Below are 12,970 nucleotides of genomic sequence, written 5' to 3'. Positions count from 1 at the left end.
CGAGGAGACGGAGGTCCCTGCTCCAGGGCAGCCTGCGCAGCCGGAGTTGGAGGCAGAGGAGCGGGACAGCCCCGCTAAGCCGGGGGTCGGCGGGCTGGCTAGTCCAGCCTCGCTGCCACCAGTCGATTCTGCGCGCCTGACGTCTGCCCAGCCGCCTGGGTACAGGAGCTCACGGCCATGCCTGTGGGGCCGTGTCCGCTTGCTACGCGGCCGACCTCCGGACCAACTTCGCCGTTGCCGCTGGATGCGCGGGCGGCCACCAGAATGGACGCTTCCCCGTCGCTTGGGCTGGGGTGCCAATGTTTTGGGCCGAGTCTCGCCCCAGTTCGCGGGGGGGGGGGGAGTAGGTTCGGCCAGATTGCTCCCCGGCCTCAATCGGGCGATGGGGGTATGTGGTGGGGCGTGGTTTGCGGTGCCGTGCGGACGCACCTGCACGGCATCCGCACGGTACCGCAAACCACGCCCCACCACAGGGACTTTGTTCACACAACATCAAGCCCGCACTACCCACAATCTAATGGACTAGTGGAAAAGTCTGTCCAAACAGTGAAGAGGCTGATGAGTAAGGCGAGAGACAGTGGTGCAGACTTCTACCAAAGCCTGCTAGTATACCGCACAACGCCACTTGAGTGTGGTATGTCACCAGCACAGCTTCTTATGGGACGACGCCTGAGATCAAACCTGCCCATTCAGGATAATCTGCTTAAAACAAAAGAGGGAAACAGCGTGAAGAAGTTTAAGGAGCAACAAAAAGCAAAGCAGAAGTTCTATTATGACAGAGGAACAAAAAACCTACCTGAACTGCATGCTGGGGATCAAGTGAGATTCAAAGACAGAACCAACACATGGGCACAGAAAGCAACTGTTCTAAGGAAAGGCCAACCACGATCATACATCATTCAGACAGAAGATGGAGCTATGCTGAGAAGAAATCGCCGAGATCTTCTTAAGGGACCAGTAGTAGTGGAGCAGAGGTTGGAGGCTGCTGAACAACCCCAACACACACATGAGACACTATCAACTGAAACACCTATGCATACACAAGAACAAACACTGAGAAGATCTGTAAGACAAGTGAAGCCACCTTTGAGACTGATTGAACAGATGTAATGTGTTGACATGTTGTTTGGAAGATGATGTCATAGTATCTATGCAAGTTTCACTATGTTTGGTTACTAGTGTTGAATGGACCATAATTGTTGAAAACTACACTCTAAGAAATAAAATGTTGTATTTACTCCACCCAGTTATGTCAACCGGTTCCACACAACTGGGTTAGTGAAATATAAAATGTATGATACATTTAATTTGAACAAGAAATTTTAAGTACATCTGATAAGATTTGGATAATTAAATGCAAATCAAAAGAATCATGTTGTATTAGCTGAATATCATAATGTTGATATAACTAACCTTGTTGATTTAAATTGAGAAGACTAAATAAAACCTACTCAACCAAAACAAGCTGTACTTACTTTGAGAAATAACATGTTGTATTTACTCCACCCAGTTATGTCAACCGGTTCCACACAACTGGGTTAGTGAAATATAAAATGTATGATATATTTAATTTGAACAACAAATTTTAAGTAAATCTGATAAATCTACTCACCCAAAACACGCTCTACTGAAACTATAGGATTAAATCACTTTAACAGAATTGCAACTTAGTCTATTTAAGTTTGTAAATTAAATAAATCGAACACAAGTTTATTCAGTTAACCTAACTTTAATAACACTTTGTGTAAAACTTGTTGAAGCACACTTTGAGCAATTCAAATGCTTCTAGATCTTTTTCCCCAAACAATCTTTACATATATTCAAGTGCATTTTAGGTGCAGGAAGACAAGATACAGAATGTCATGTTAAACTGAAATTATTAAAACTGGAAAGTGTTGTGATTCCAACATTTTTAACATTAACATGACTTAATTTAAACTTGATTTGGCTACAATGAAAAGCCCACAATACAGCCCTGCAAACAGCAGGTAGAAATTACTTTTGTGTCATTTTTGTCCATATTTAGAAAAATAACCGTTGCTTCAAAACTTAAACTGAAGTCCAAAGTTAGGAGCAGTCTTTTTCAGTGTAGTTGGATGTTGGTAAAGGTTCAAGAACAAAGAACGCAGAAAAGTGAAAGGCCTTGCAGAAGTTCTTGTGGCAATTCAAACTGAACAGTTTATGAAGTGCAAGGAGAAGGGTTCGAGAACCTTAAAGTTCAGTGTCCTCTATAGTTCACTGCAGGCTGTTTCACTCAAGCAGTTTGTTTTTCAGAACCTGCACCTTCATGGATAGGTTGTTCCCATCCAACTCCATCAGCACCTTCTGAAGAAATTCAAATGTGTATTTCAGGTGCTTTGGGTAGCTCAGATTTAGACTATAGATTAGTCCAAGCAGGAGGGCACAACCCTTTGCCACATCACTAAGAGCTTGCAGCACAGTGCATCCTTCTATGATGACACCAATGTCCTCAGGTGTATCTGCAGAGTTTGCTCTCATGTCTGACAACATAGACTCCCAAAGTCAGCTGCTCTGTTTCTCTGCTTGCACCAAGATCCACATCCTTTAAATAAAAATTAAAAAAAGATAAGTTAATTGCGTACATATACATATGGACAAGTAAGTCCACCTTCCATTTCAAATCCCAAATTTAAAAAAGGAAAATAACTGATCGTTTTCCTTTTTTAACTTACCAAGAATTCCTTGAACAGGTCATCTGGCTTTTCATTTAAGTAGACACAGACAGCTTTCAGAATGCATTCCTGTCAAACATCAACGCTGGGATTCTGGTGGAGATAAGAACTCAATATGAGAGAAGTTTCCTATTTTGGTTCCTTTCAACCTCTTTACAAAACAAAGTCAAAAATATTAACACATAGCAGATATGTGATTAAGCAATGTTTCATAACTCACATCAGTGATGTGCAGTGAGGTTCATGATTGGTAAGGCACTGACTCCTCTGTGTCAGATTAACAAATATATGAACCCAAAAATCGAAGCTTTTCAATTTTGACATTACGTGAAAGCTTTCATTTTTGCTTTAATCAATTCTAGATTGTTCAACAATATATTTAATAATTGTGCCCCTAAAAATATTAAAATTAAATAGAAGATTAGAACTGGGCAATATGGACTTAAAATCCTATCATGACATTTTGTGGATAACAATAAGTCTGTGAAGGTTCACAGTCATCCAGGTCATCGTAGTCTAAGGAGCTTGGAAAGAAAAGTGAAGCTTCTTCAGTGAAGATTTCTGACACTAAACCAGAAATCAACATGGAGTCGAATTCTTTCAAACAATGTAGCAACTTAATTGATGCACATTTCTAAAATACACTACACATTCATTTCATTCTTCAAACTACAGGATCGCTGGCGCTCCCAGTGGTCATTACTGATGTCAGGGAGCAGGTGCGGTAGATGGGAGTAATTTTAAAACTGTCGGTCTTAGTAGGCAAGTCTCATCTTAACAAGAATCGCAAAAGATTTTGGAAAATTACACCGAAGCAGGTTCAACAATATTTGTTAAATGTTTTCATACTTCTAACATGTGAGAGAGGTATACAAGCTAGAGTGTTAAAAAATTTGCCAGGCATCATTTGTTTAAAAAAAATGCAAAAGTATTCCCGAAAGTGTCAGATGTGTATTAGTTAGTATACATTAATCAAATTTGTCATCCTTAAATTGTTGAACTTACCAAATAATCCTCAGATGGCGATGGATTCTATCCAGGATGCTAAGCATATGCAAGTCTCAGTTGAAAATGGCGGATGATCAAACTTCCACACTGCACATGTGCAAACTCAGAAGTACGGAGAGCCTATTAGGACAATCCTCTTTAAATTAAAGTGCTCTTCATTTTAAATGAACTTTTTACATTGGATTTAATTTACTGCATTTTGTTGTATTGAAATATTATGTTTTTAATTAAATTCAAAACAACATACTTGTGTTTAAAGTTAAAAATCAATTGGTGGCATTAGTTTTAACATGAAGCATTTACATAATGCTACCAACATCAGTGTGTCATTTCTTAGAGTGTAGTTGTGTTGTTAACGTTACTTTGACAAAGCCTGGTTTAACAAGTAAAAACAACAAATAGAGACTGTTTGTGTTTGTGAAAGTAGGTATGTTATTTTATTGAAGGAAGATGTAATGATAACAGCAAATCCTTATTTGCCTAGTATCATGTTTTATGTTGTTAATACTCCTAGACTGTAGGGGGAGCTAGAGAGCAGAGGGAGTTACCTCGGAGTAGACTGTGATGGCGAAGATTTGTTTACATGTGAACCACAGTTCGATAAAATACCTTCTCTTCAACTAATGGTGTCATTCTTAAGAACCCACAACAACATAAAGAAACAAGACAACCTGAACATAACACAACATGGCGACAGACAACTGCAAATACCACGCTCACCAACTTACATCTTTCGCCATAACACCCATACTCAATACTGCCTGGCTAACCCTAGAACAAATTCTACACCACATTTTCTGAAGGTGCAGGTTGCCACTAACATAACATACACTTATAGTGCTACTTAACATACTAGCATTCTGCAGATGATACACTGACGCTCTAAGGAGCTTGGAAAGAAAAAAAACATCTGGACTTCTTTAAGTTGCTTGAAGACGTTTCACCTCATTCAAGAAGCTTCTTCAGTTCTACGGTCAAATGGTGGATATTTAAGCCCTGTTGGAATATCCCTCCAAGAGGGACAATGGAATGGTAAATGGCCTGGATTTGTATAGCGCTTTTCTAGTCCCTAAGGACTCCAAAGCGCTTCACACTACATTCAGTCATTCACCCATTCACACACAGGCGATGGCAAGCTACATTGTAGCCACAGCTGCCCTGGGGCGCACTGACAGAGGCGAGGCTGCCGGACACTGGCGCCACCGGGCCCTCTGACCACCACCAGTAGGCAAACATGGGGTTAGTATCTTGCCCAAGGATATTTGGCATGCAGTCAGGAGGCAGCCTGGGATCGAACCACCGACCTTCTGATTAGTGGCTGACCTGCTCTGCCGCCTGACCCCCTACTGATCCTCTATCTAATCACACAAGCCAAGTTGTGAAAATGGGTGTAGGTCACAATCAGCCAAGGTTTCAGGTGAGCTCATTGTGAAACCTAGCCCCACCCTATCATGTGATTTCCTGAGGTCAGATGGCCCAGGATGTGAATGGGCGTTAAGGCGTCTGGGAAGGGATCTCAAAACTGGATTATAGATGGCAGACAGTTGGTGTCGTAAACCACCACCTCTGTTCAAAGATGGTCGCTCACAATGGAAAGAGTGACCTTTGTCCTTTAGATGCAGATGGACCGCCGAGTCTTGTCCCGTGAAGGTGGCTCTTCTATGTTGTTGTGTTCCTTCTTTTTTCCTTCAGACTTAGAGGGAACATTTTCTGCCCGGTCTTGTGAGGTCCTGATTAGTCCAAGTTTTTGACTCCCACCACCCTCTGAAACACAGAGGACGTACTGGTCCATGTGTGAGGGCTTCCAGTAAACTTCCGGTAAAACTGACACTCATTACAACAAAATACCACAAAATGACATCGTCACAATCATCTCAAAACGAGGTCGAACAGTTGTTACTCAACTTATGGGAGTTTTAGAACCACTTTGGTAACATAAAAGTAGCCAATGATGAAAAAACTGGATTAATAGAGAAGACACTGCAGTTTGCGTCTTGCTCAGGCTGGAGCTCATTTATGTCTGAACCGCGCAGACATAAATACTGCGCATGCAGTAGTTGCACAGCAATGCAAGAGCACCATCTACTGACATAATGAGGTACAACCGCGGTAAGGAAATGCAAGGGGGGGGAGGGGAGTCTTTTCCTGGGATAATGGTAACCGTTGCTCTGCATAGAGGTTTTGGCATTGGTCCTCTGGGATTTTACAAACTTACAAAATAGTTAGTGTAGCAAGATGTTATATGTTAGGTTTTGTATTGTTGATTGTCATTTATGCTTAGAAATATTTACTTATGTATGCTTAGAGTTTTATAATTAGTTTTAGATTGGTAGAGGTTTGATCCTTAATAGTCTGCAAACTTTGTGTGCACACCTACATCCTGGGAGCATGGGAAGAGGTCGTACCTTGTCTTATTGTTTTATGGTCGGATAAACGTGGCTATATCTGTTTTATGCTAAGTGCCTTTTGTTTAGATGAACTGCTAGACTTCCAGACCAGCAGGTTTAGGGAAGTCATTTATGGGGTCACACTCTGACCCCACACACACACACACACACACACACACACACACACACACACACAGGCAAGGTACTCTTTGTTTGTATGTAGATGTCATATGTTAATGACCCTATGCATATTCATGTCACCACAATAAAAGGAGTGCTATGGGGAACCTGGCTGAGAGTCTGACGGAGGTCAAGTGGTGGGACGATACTTGGCTCCAGGCAGGTCTCCCTCATGCATGAGTAACACGAAGAACTTTGCCTACTTGGTGTTCAATGCTTTTGCTGTGTAATTATATTGTCTTCAACGTTCCAGCGAATAGGTTCAAGCTACAAACCTATCCTTATATTTCATACATTATGTATGTAAGTTGTGCCATCTCTTTCAAGTCCTTTGGCACTGACATTCTGCATCTTAAAAGAGTTTACAAAAAAAGAGTTTACATCAAAAGTATCTATTTGTTTTATGGTCCTGCTGTAAGGAGAAAATCAGTGGGTTTGTGTTGTGTCTGTTATTCAGACAGTAGGGATGTGACGTTAAAGCACTTTAAATGCTGTACGTAATGTCGTGACTTTCAGAAAAATGGTACGACCGATGACCTCTCAACCAGCCAACTAACCAACCAACTAAACCTTTACAACAACTCAGTTGTTTAGCACACTCACAGGCGCCTCTAGAGGAGCAGTTCCTCTACTATGGTCTCTTTTATTTTATTTTCTTGTCCACATTAGCCTGTAGTTGCCTGACAGACATTAATTTTCTCATCACAAACACTTCTCCATCTTTTGACATTTACATGACATTTTGCCCTGCAGTTTGCAAATTTTCATCCCCAGAATTTTGAGGTGATGGAAATACATTTGCACAAGCCATCCTCAAATTGTACATATTTCTCACCTCCGTGAATGACAGTGACACTGCAATTTAACTTGTCAACATGCGAAGGACATATACAACTGCCTTCAGTGAGAAATGTCAATCATGATGACGACCTGCTTTATTCCGTTTTTAATTAACTGTTGGTCCCTGCCTCAGAAACCACTCAAAACCCCAGGACCATCACTGAGCTGTGTGATGATGACAGTGTAGAGACAAGCTACTCTGTTTTATGTTCATGGCATGGTGCTCACTGACCCAGTGAAGCTTTTGTGAATTAAATACATCAAACACTAGCACTGGATGTTGTTTCTTCACTTTACATTCTACTCTGGAATTGCTTTGTGACAGAAAACTTAATGATAGAACTTAATGATTCTGTCATTGCTAATTTATGATGCACACAAATACACATTTTAATCAAACCACATCAAATTTAGGTGGTAAGGCCACAAAATCCCAAGGACACATGAGCTGAAATCAACATATAGGCAGACATTTTCCACAAGACACTAGTTTTTGTGTCAAAAGTTTGCATCGTTGATTTAAAAGATGCTATAACAAAATAGAACATTTGTCAGAATTGATTTACAAAATTAAAAAGCTACAAAACAGTGAGAAAAAAAAGACATAAGTTCCATTTTGCTGCAGAAGCAGTGCACATAAACACACTTTTATTTTTAACCTTTTTATCCGAAAGTTGCACTCATCACTTTTACCAGCACTCACTGGCAGGGCTTTTATATGCTTAGCCTTTAATCTGGCAACCAAGGGGATTGTTATAAATTCCTACCTTCCCCTTTTGAGTGTTCTCTCTATATCACAACAATATTTTCTGCAGCACTTGAAGGCAGAATCATCACGGCTGGAAGAGAACTGAACTGTTTTTCCATGATGGTTCTTAATAATAACAGAAAAATACAAACGTGATGAAAGCTTTCCTTGAAGTCTGCTTAAAAATAACAGGTACATGAGCTCAATTTGACAAAGCACCAAACTTAATAAAGAATTCAGGCTACAAAGTGAGCAGTTAGTTTGCACTTGATCCTACTTCCACTTTTAAATAATCGAAGATGGGACGAATCAATAATGCATAGTTTTCTGGTGGGTCTCTGCAGGCACTCAGCAGCGTGTTTCTGCCCAAAGAACAGCTGACAGCAGCATAAACAACACTTGCTGTATCTGAGGGAAAAGGTTGACAGTGTTGCCCTTTCCATGACTGTACGTGATAGAATGGTGAGTGAGTGTATGAGAGAGGCTTTGTGTGACCTTAGCAGTTTGTGATTTAAGTGTTGGTCTCTATGTGTACCTGTATGTGTGTCCATGTAGCCTGATGAGTTTCTGTTGGCCTTTGGTGAGTGCAGCGAGTGTCTGATAAAACATTCCAACTCACAGCACAAGCCACAAGAGCGTGTTCCTTCCTAAAGTGAATGATATGTTTTGCAATTTTAAAGAAACTGATCCAGACTAGGACCAACATTTCAAGGGTTTTCTGCAAATAGTCCACGTCTCTGCCAAATTTCACAAAGTTTGGCTTTGTGGCTTTTTACTAATCTTTTCGATAAACAGACAAACAAACAGAAAGCCTTAGCGTTGGCTCTGTTCTTTACAGAAAAGTAATCTAGCATACTGACATCAGTCAGGAAAACCTTTGAGCATTTTACACTGAGAAAAAAAGCGCATAACTATCTTTGTTTTAATGTTAGCTACACAATGTTAGCTACACAATGTTAGCGTGTCTTTCACATTTGTGACATTATAGCTCAGCCTCGCGGCAAAATGTGAATAATGTTTGTTTAATGAATTAAAATTGTTTCATTTGCTCATTTGCTAGGTTTTTCTTGATTTACCGGTCAATCTACGTCCCTACCCTCACCTCTGGTCACTAACAAAACGTGACAAAAGCATGGATGCAACACTCAATCACAGATTTTTTTTTAGAGGAGTGGACAATAAAATGAACGTGAGTGAAGAGCTACTTGACCTCCAGAGCCTTAAGGGCCAAACAAGAAGAAACAGATTTATTTGCTGCTGTTTGTTCTGCTGTAGATGACATGAAACTACCGTGCAAAAAAGTCACTGCTATTATTGCGGATGGCGCACCTGCCATGGCTGGGGAGAGAAATGGATTAAGAACCCTAGTCTGTAACAAAGTCAGCAAATAAGGAGGTAGAGCTATAAAACTCAACTGTATTATTCACCAACAAGTACTCTGTGCTAAACATTTAAAATATGACCATGTTATGAAACCGGTGATAAATAGCTGCAGCTGGAACTCATTGAGCTGCAGTGTGACACCGAGTATCGCATGCTTGTGCGAGAAGACATTCTTGGTCATGAAAATGACCAAGAACCGTGTGAGGCGGAGATTAAGGCTGTTTAACTCCTCTCTGGAGGGGAGAGGGAGGGGAAACAGGAGGACAAAGGAGGGGGGAACAACTAAGCTGTAGTGCCTCTTCACCTCACTGTACAATACCTTGTGCAATACTTTTTGTAAATAGTCAACAGTGCAATAGACTCAATACTTGAAATGTGCAATTCACTTGTATTTTTATTTTTTATTCCTATTTATTCTATTTATCCCCTTTGTATATTTTATTTATATTTGTCTCTGTATTTATATGTGTGTGTGTGTGTGTGTGTGTGTGTATATATATATATATATATATAACAATTCTGTAACTGTAACTTCGGTCGTTGCTGTGCTTTTTGGAAGTCGAATTTCCCAGAGGAACCCACCCGAGGGATTAATAAAGTTCTATCTTATCTTATCTTATCTTATCTTATCTTATCTTATCTTAAGTGACTCTCACTTGTGTGACATTTTGCTCATCAAAACCGCTGTTTTTGAGCTAAACCCAAGGCTGGACTGGGACAAAAAATCGGCCCGGGCATTTTGACTAGAGACCGGCCCACCAGGATAAAGATTGAAAATGTGACGTCATTCAGGGGTAAAACCGCAAAGAATTCTGGGAACTTGTGGCAAGAGGTACTAGCGCACGCAGGCTTTCAATTGAACTCAGTTACAAAGCGATAAAAAGAAACCCAAAAAATGGCAAGAAGCTGTTGTATTATTAACTGCAATAGCCGGTCGCATGACAGCCACGGGAAGCCGACGGGTAAAGAGATCGTTTTTTTTTTTAATCGGATTACGTTGTTGAAGAGAATTTTTTTAAGCCATGTTTCCGAAGTAAGAACCGACGGATGGTCTGGATATACCAAATATAATGTCTCAGAACACTCCAGCTCACATGTTAGTCTGCTCCAAGCATTCCCACAAAGGTCAGAGTTTTGTAGTAGTTAATACGTCATTTTTCTTAACATAATTGGTGATATAGGTTACAAGCAAGTCTGGCGCTGAACAGAAATTGTCGCGCTATGCTCCTTTATTTATTGTGCATAAATAGTGAATTGTCCTGACACAATATTGCGTTTTGCTTCTGTTATTACCATGGTACATTGACAAAAACATATACTTTTATTCACAGGATAAAACAGTTGTTTTGTATCACTAATTGTCCAGTGCGATTACAACATACAATATTATTGTCACTGCTACATTTCTGTAACACGTACCAGAAATTATTTCCACTACTAATTAATTACCGTTGAGCTCAAAGGTTATATTAATAAACGGTTAACGAATGTGTATTTATGACGACGATTTGTGAGACTGGTAAACTTACCTTTGAAAGTAAAATCTCAGCCCACACAAATATATCAACAACAGTGATCACAAAACGGTGTATAACTGAACACAGTAGTGCAATTTTTAACCAGGTCTTCCCATTAACACCTGACCTGTCCAGAGGGTCAGTCAATGAGCTTGTCAATAGCTTCAATGCTAACATGTTAAATGTAATGGACACTATTGCTCCCATTAAGGTGAAGGTTATCTCTGGAAGGAAAAAGTCTCCATGGAGAAACTCCACACTGGTGAAAAATGAAAAAAGAGAGTGTAGGAAAGCTGAGCGCAGATGGAGAAAAACAAACCTCCAGGTTCATTATGACATTTATAAAGAGAAACTTCACAATTACAATTTACAACTGAGGAATGCAAGGAGGTCCTACTTCTCTGACATCATCACTAAAAACAGCCATAATGCTCGGGTCTTATTTTCTACAGTTGACAGGCTAACAAACCCTCCTGTGTCAGTGGCAGCTGAACTTCATTCGACCATGGCCTGCAATGACTTTGCCAAATTCTTCACTGAAAAAAATCCAAAAAATTAGACAAGCAATTGGTACATCAACAGCAGATCCAGGATATGTACTGTGTCCACCAAAAAACTGTTTAAACACCATGAAACAGTTTCAACCTATTAACAGCAAAGACCTGGAGGACATCTTAGGTAAACTGAACTCCTCCTCCTGCTGTTTAGATGTCCTGCCAACAAGTTTTTTCAAAAAGGTCTCAAAGACTTTAGAGTCAGACCTGTTACAGATCGTCAACTTTTCTTTATTATCAGGTGTGTTTCCAGAATCACTAAAAACTGCTGTAATCAAACCTATACTGAAAAAGGACAATCTTGACAAGACACAAATGAACAACTACAGGCCGATCTCAAATCTCCCGTTTTTAAGTAAGATCATTGACAAACCAGTTTCTCAACAGTTCAGTTACTTCTTAAAACAGAATAATTGCTACGATGCCTTCCAGTCAGGTTTTAGACAGAACCACAGCACTGAAACCGCTCTGACCAAAGTGTTTAATGACATATGTCTGAATACAGACAGTGGAAAAATGTCAGTCCTAGTTTTACTGGATCTCAGTGCAGCATTTGATACAGTTGACCACAACATATTACTCAAACGACTGGAGAACTGGACAGGTCTTTCAGGAACTGTACTAAACTGGTTCAAAACATACGTAGAAAACAGGAAATACTTTGTATCAATAGGTAACTTCACATCTGAGCAGACAAGTATCACATGTGGAGTTCCCCAAGGTTCCATCTTGGGACCCCTTCTGTTTAACATCTACATGCTCCCACTGGCACAGATTATAAAGAACAACAAAATAAACTACCACAGCTATGCAGATGACACACAAATATATATCACAATGTCACCAGGAGACCGAGGCCCTGTACAGGCTCTTGGTAAATGCATTGAGGAAATCAATGACTGGTTGTGCCACAATTTTCTCCAGCTAAACAAAAACAAAACTGAGGTAATAGTCTTTGGCGCCAAAGAAAAACGATTACAGGTCACCAGAGAACTTCAATCTATACATCTAAAAACCACAAACCAGGCGAGAAATTTGGGTGTAGTGATGGATGCAGCCCTAAACTTAGAAAAACACATTAAGACAATAACAAAGTCAGCTTACTATCACCTCAAGAATATATCAAGGATAAAAGATCTGATGTCTCAACAGGACCTGGAAAAACTAGTCCATGCATTCATCTTTAGTAGGCTTGATTACTGTAACAGCATCTTTACAGGTCTACCTAAAAAATCAGTCAGACAACTACAGCTCATTCAGAACTCTGCTGCTCGAGTCCTCACTAAGACCAAAAAAGTGGACCACATCAGTCCAGCTCTGAGGTCTTTACACTGGCTGCCTGTCCGTCAGAGGATAGACTTTAAAGTTCTGATGCTGGTCTATAAAGCTCTGAATGGTTTAGGACCAAAATACATCAATGACCTCCTGACCCAGTATGAACCATCCAGATCCCTCAGGTCATCTGGATCCGGTCTTTTATCAGTTCCCAGAGTCAGAACCAGACACGGAGAAGCTGCATTCAGCTTTTATGCTCCTTATATCTGGAACAAACTCCCAGAAAGCCTCAGATCAGCTGAAACACTCAGTTTATTTAAATCCAGGTTGAAGACTCACCTGTTCTCAGCTGCATTTGAATAAAGCACCAAATCCACACTTTAAG

At 40.3% G+C, this 12,970-nt stretch overlaps 1 long non-coding RNA gene across 2 annotated transcripts in view; it reads right to left on the bottom strand.

Moving 5' to 3' along the window:
• Positions 1-2,048: 2,048 nt before the first annotated feature.
• The window catches only part of LOC309717559, a 207,798-nt gene continuing 196,876 nt past the window's right edge, over positions 2,049-12,970 (bottom strand). Inside the window, exons 2-4 of one of the 2 annotated variants that reach the window (XR_014279737.1) lie at positions 3,699-3,821; positions 2,694-2,786; positions 2,049-2,563 (exon numbers count right to left, since the gene is read on the bottom strand). This is a non-coding gene — a long non-coding RNA (uncharacterized lncRNA). Of the gene's footprint in view, positions 2,564-2,693; positions 2,787-3,698; positions 3,901-12,970 lie in introns of those variants that run through there. The other variant, XR_014279738.1, reaches the window with a different exon arrangement.

Source organism: Aulonocara stuartgranti (assembly GCF_965226115.1).
Source record: "Aulonocara stuartgranti genome assembly, chromosome: 2".
NCBI classification, from domain to species: Eukaryota; Metazoa; Chordata; class Actinopteri; order Cichliformes; family Cichlidae; genus Aulonocara; species Aulonocara stuartgranti.
This window is presented reverse-complemented; position numbering and strand designations above follow the sequence as displayed.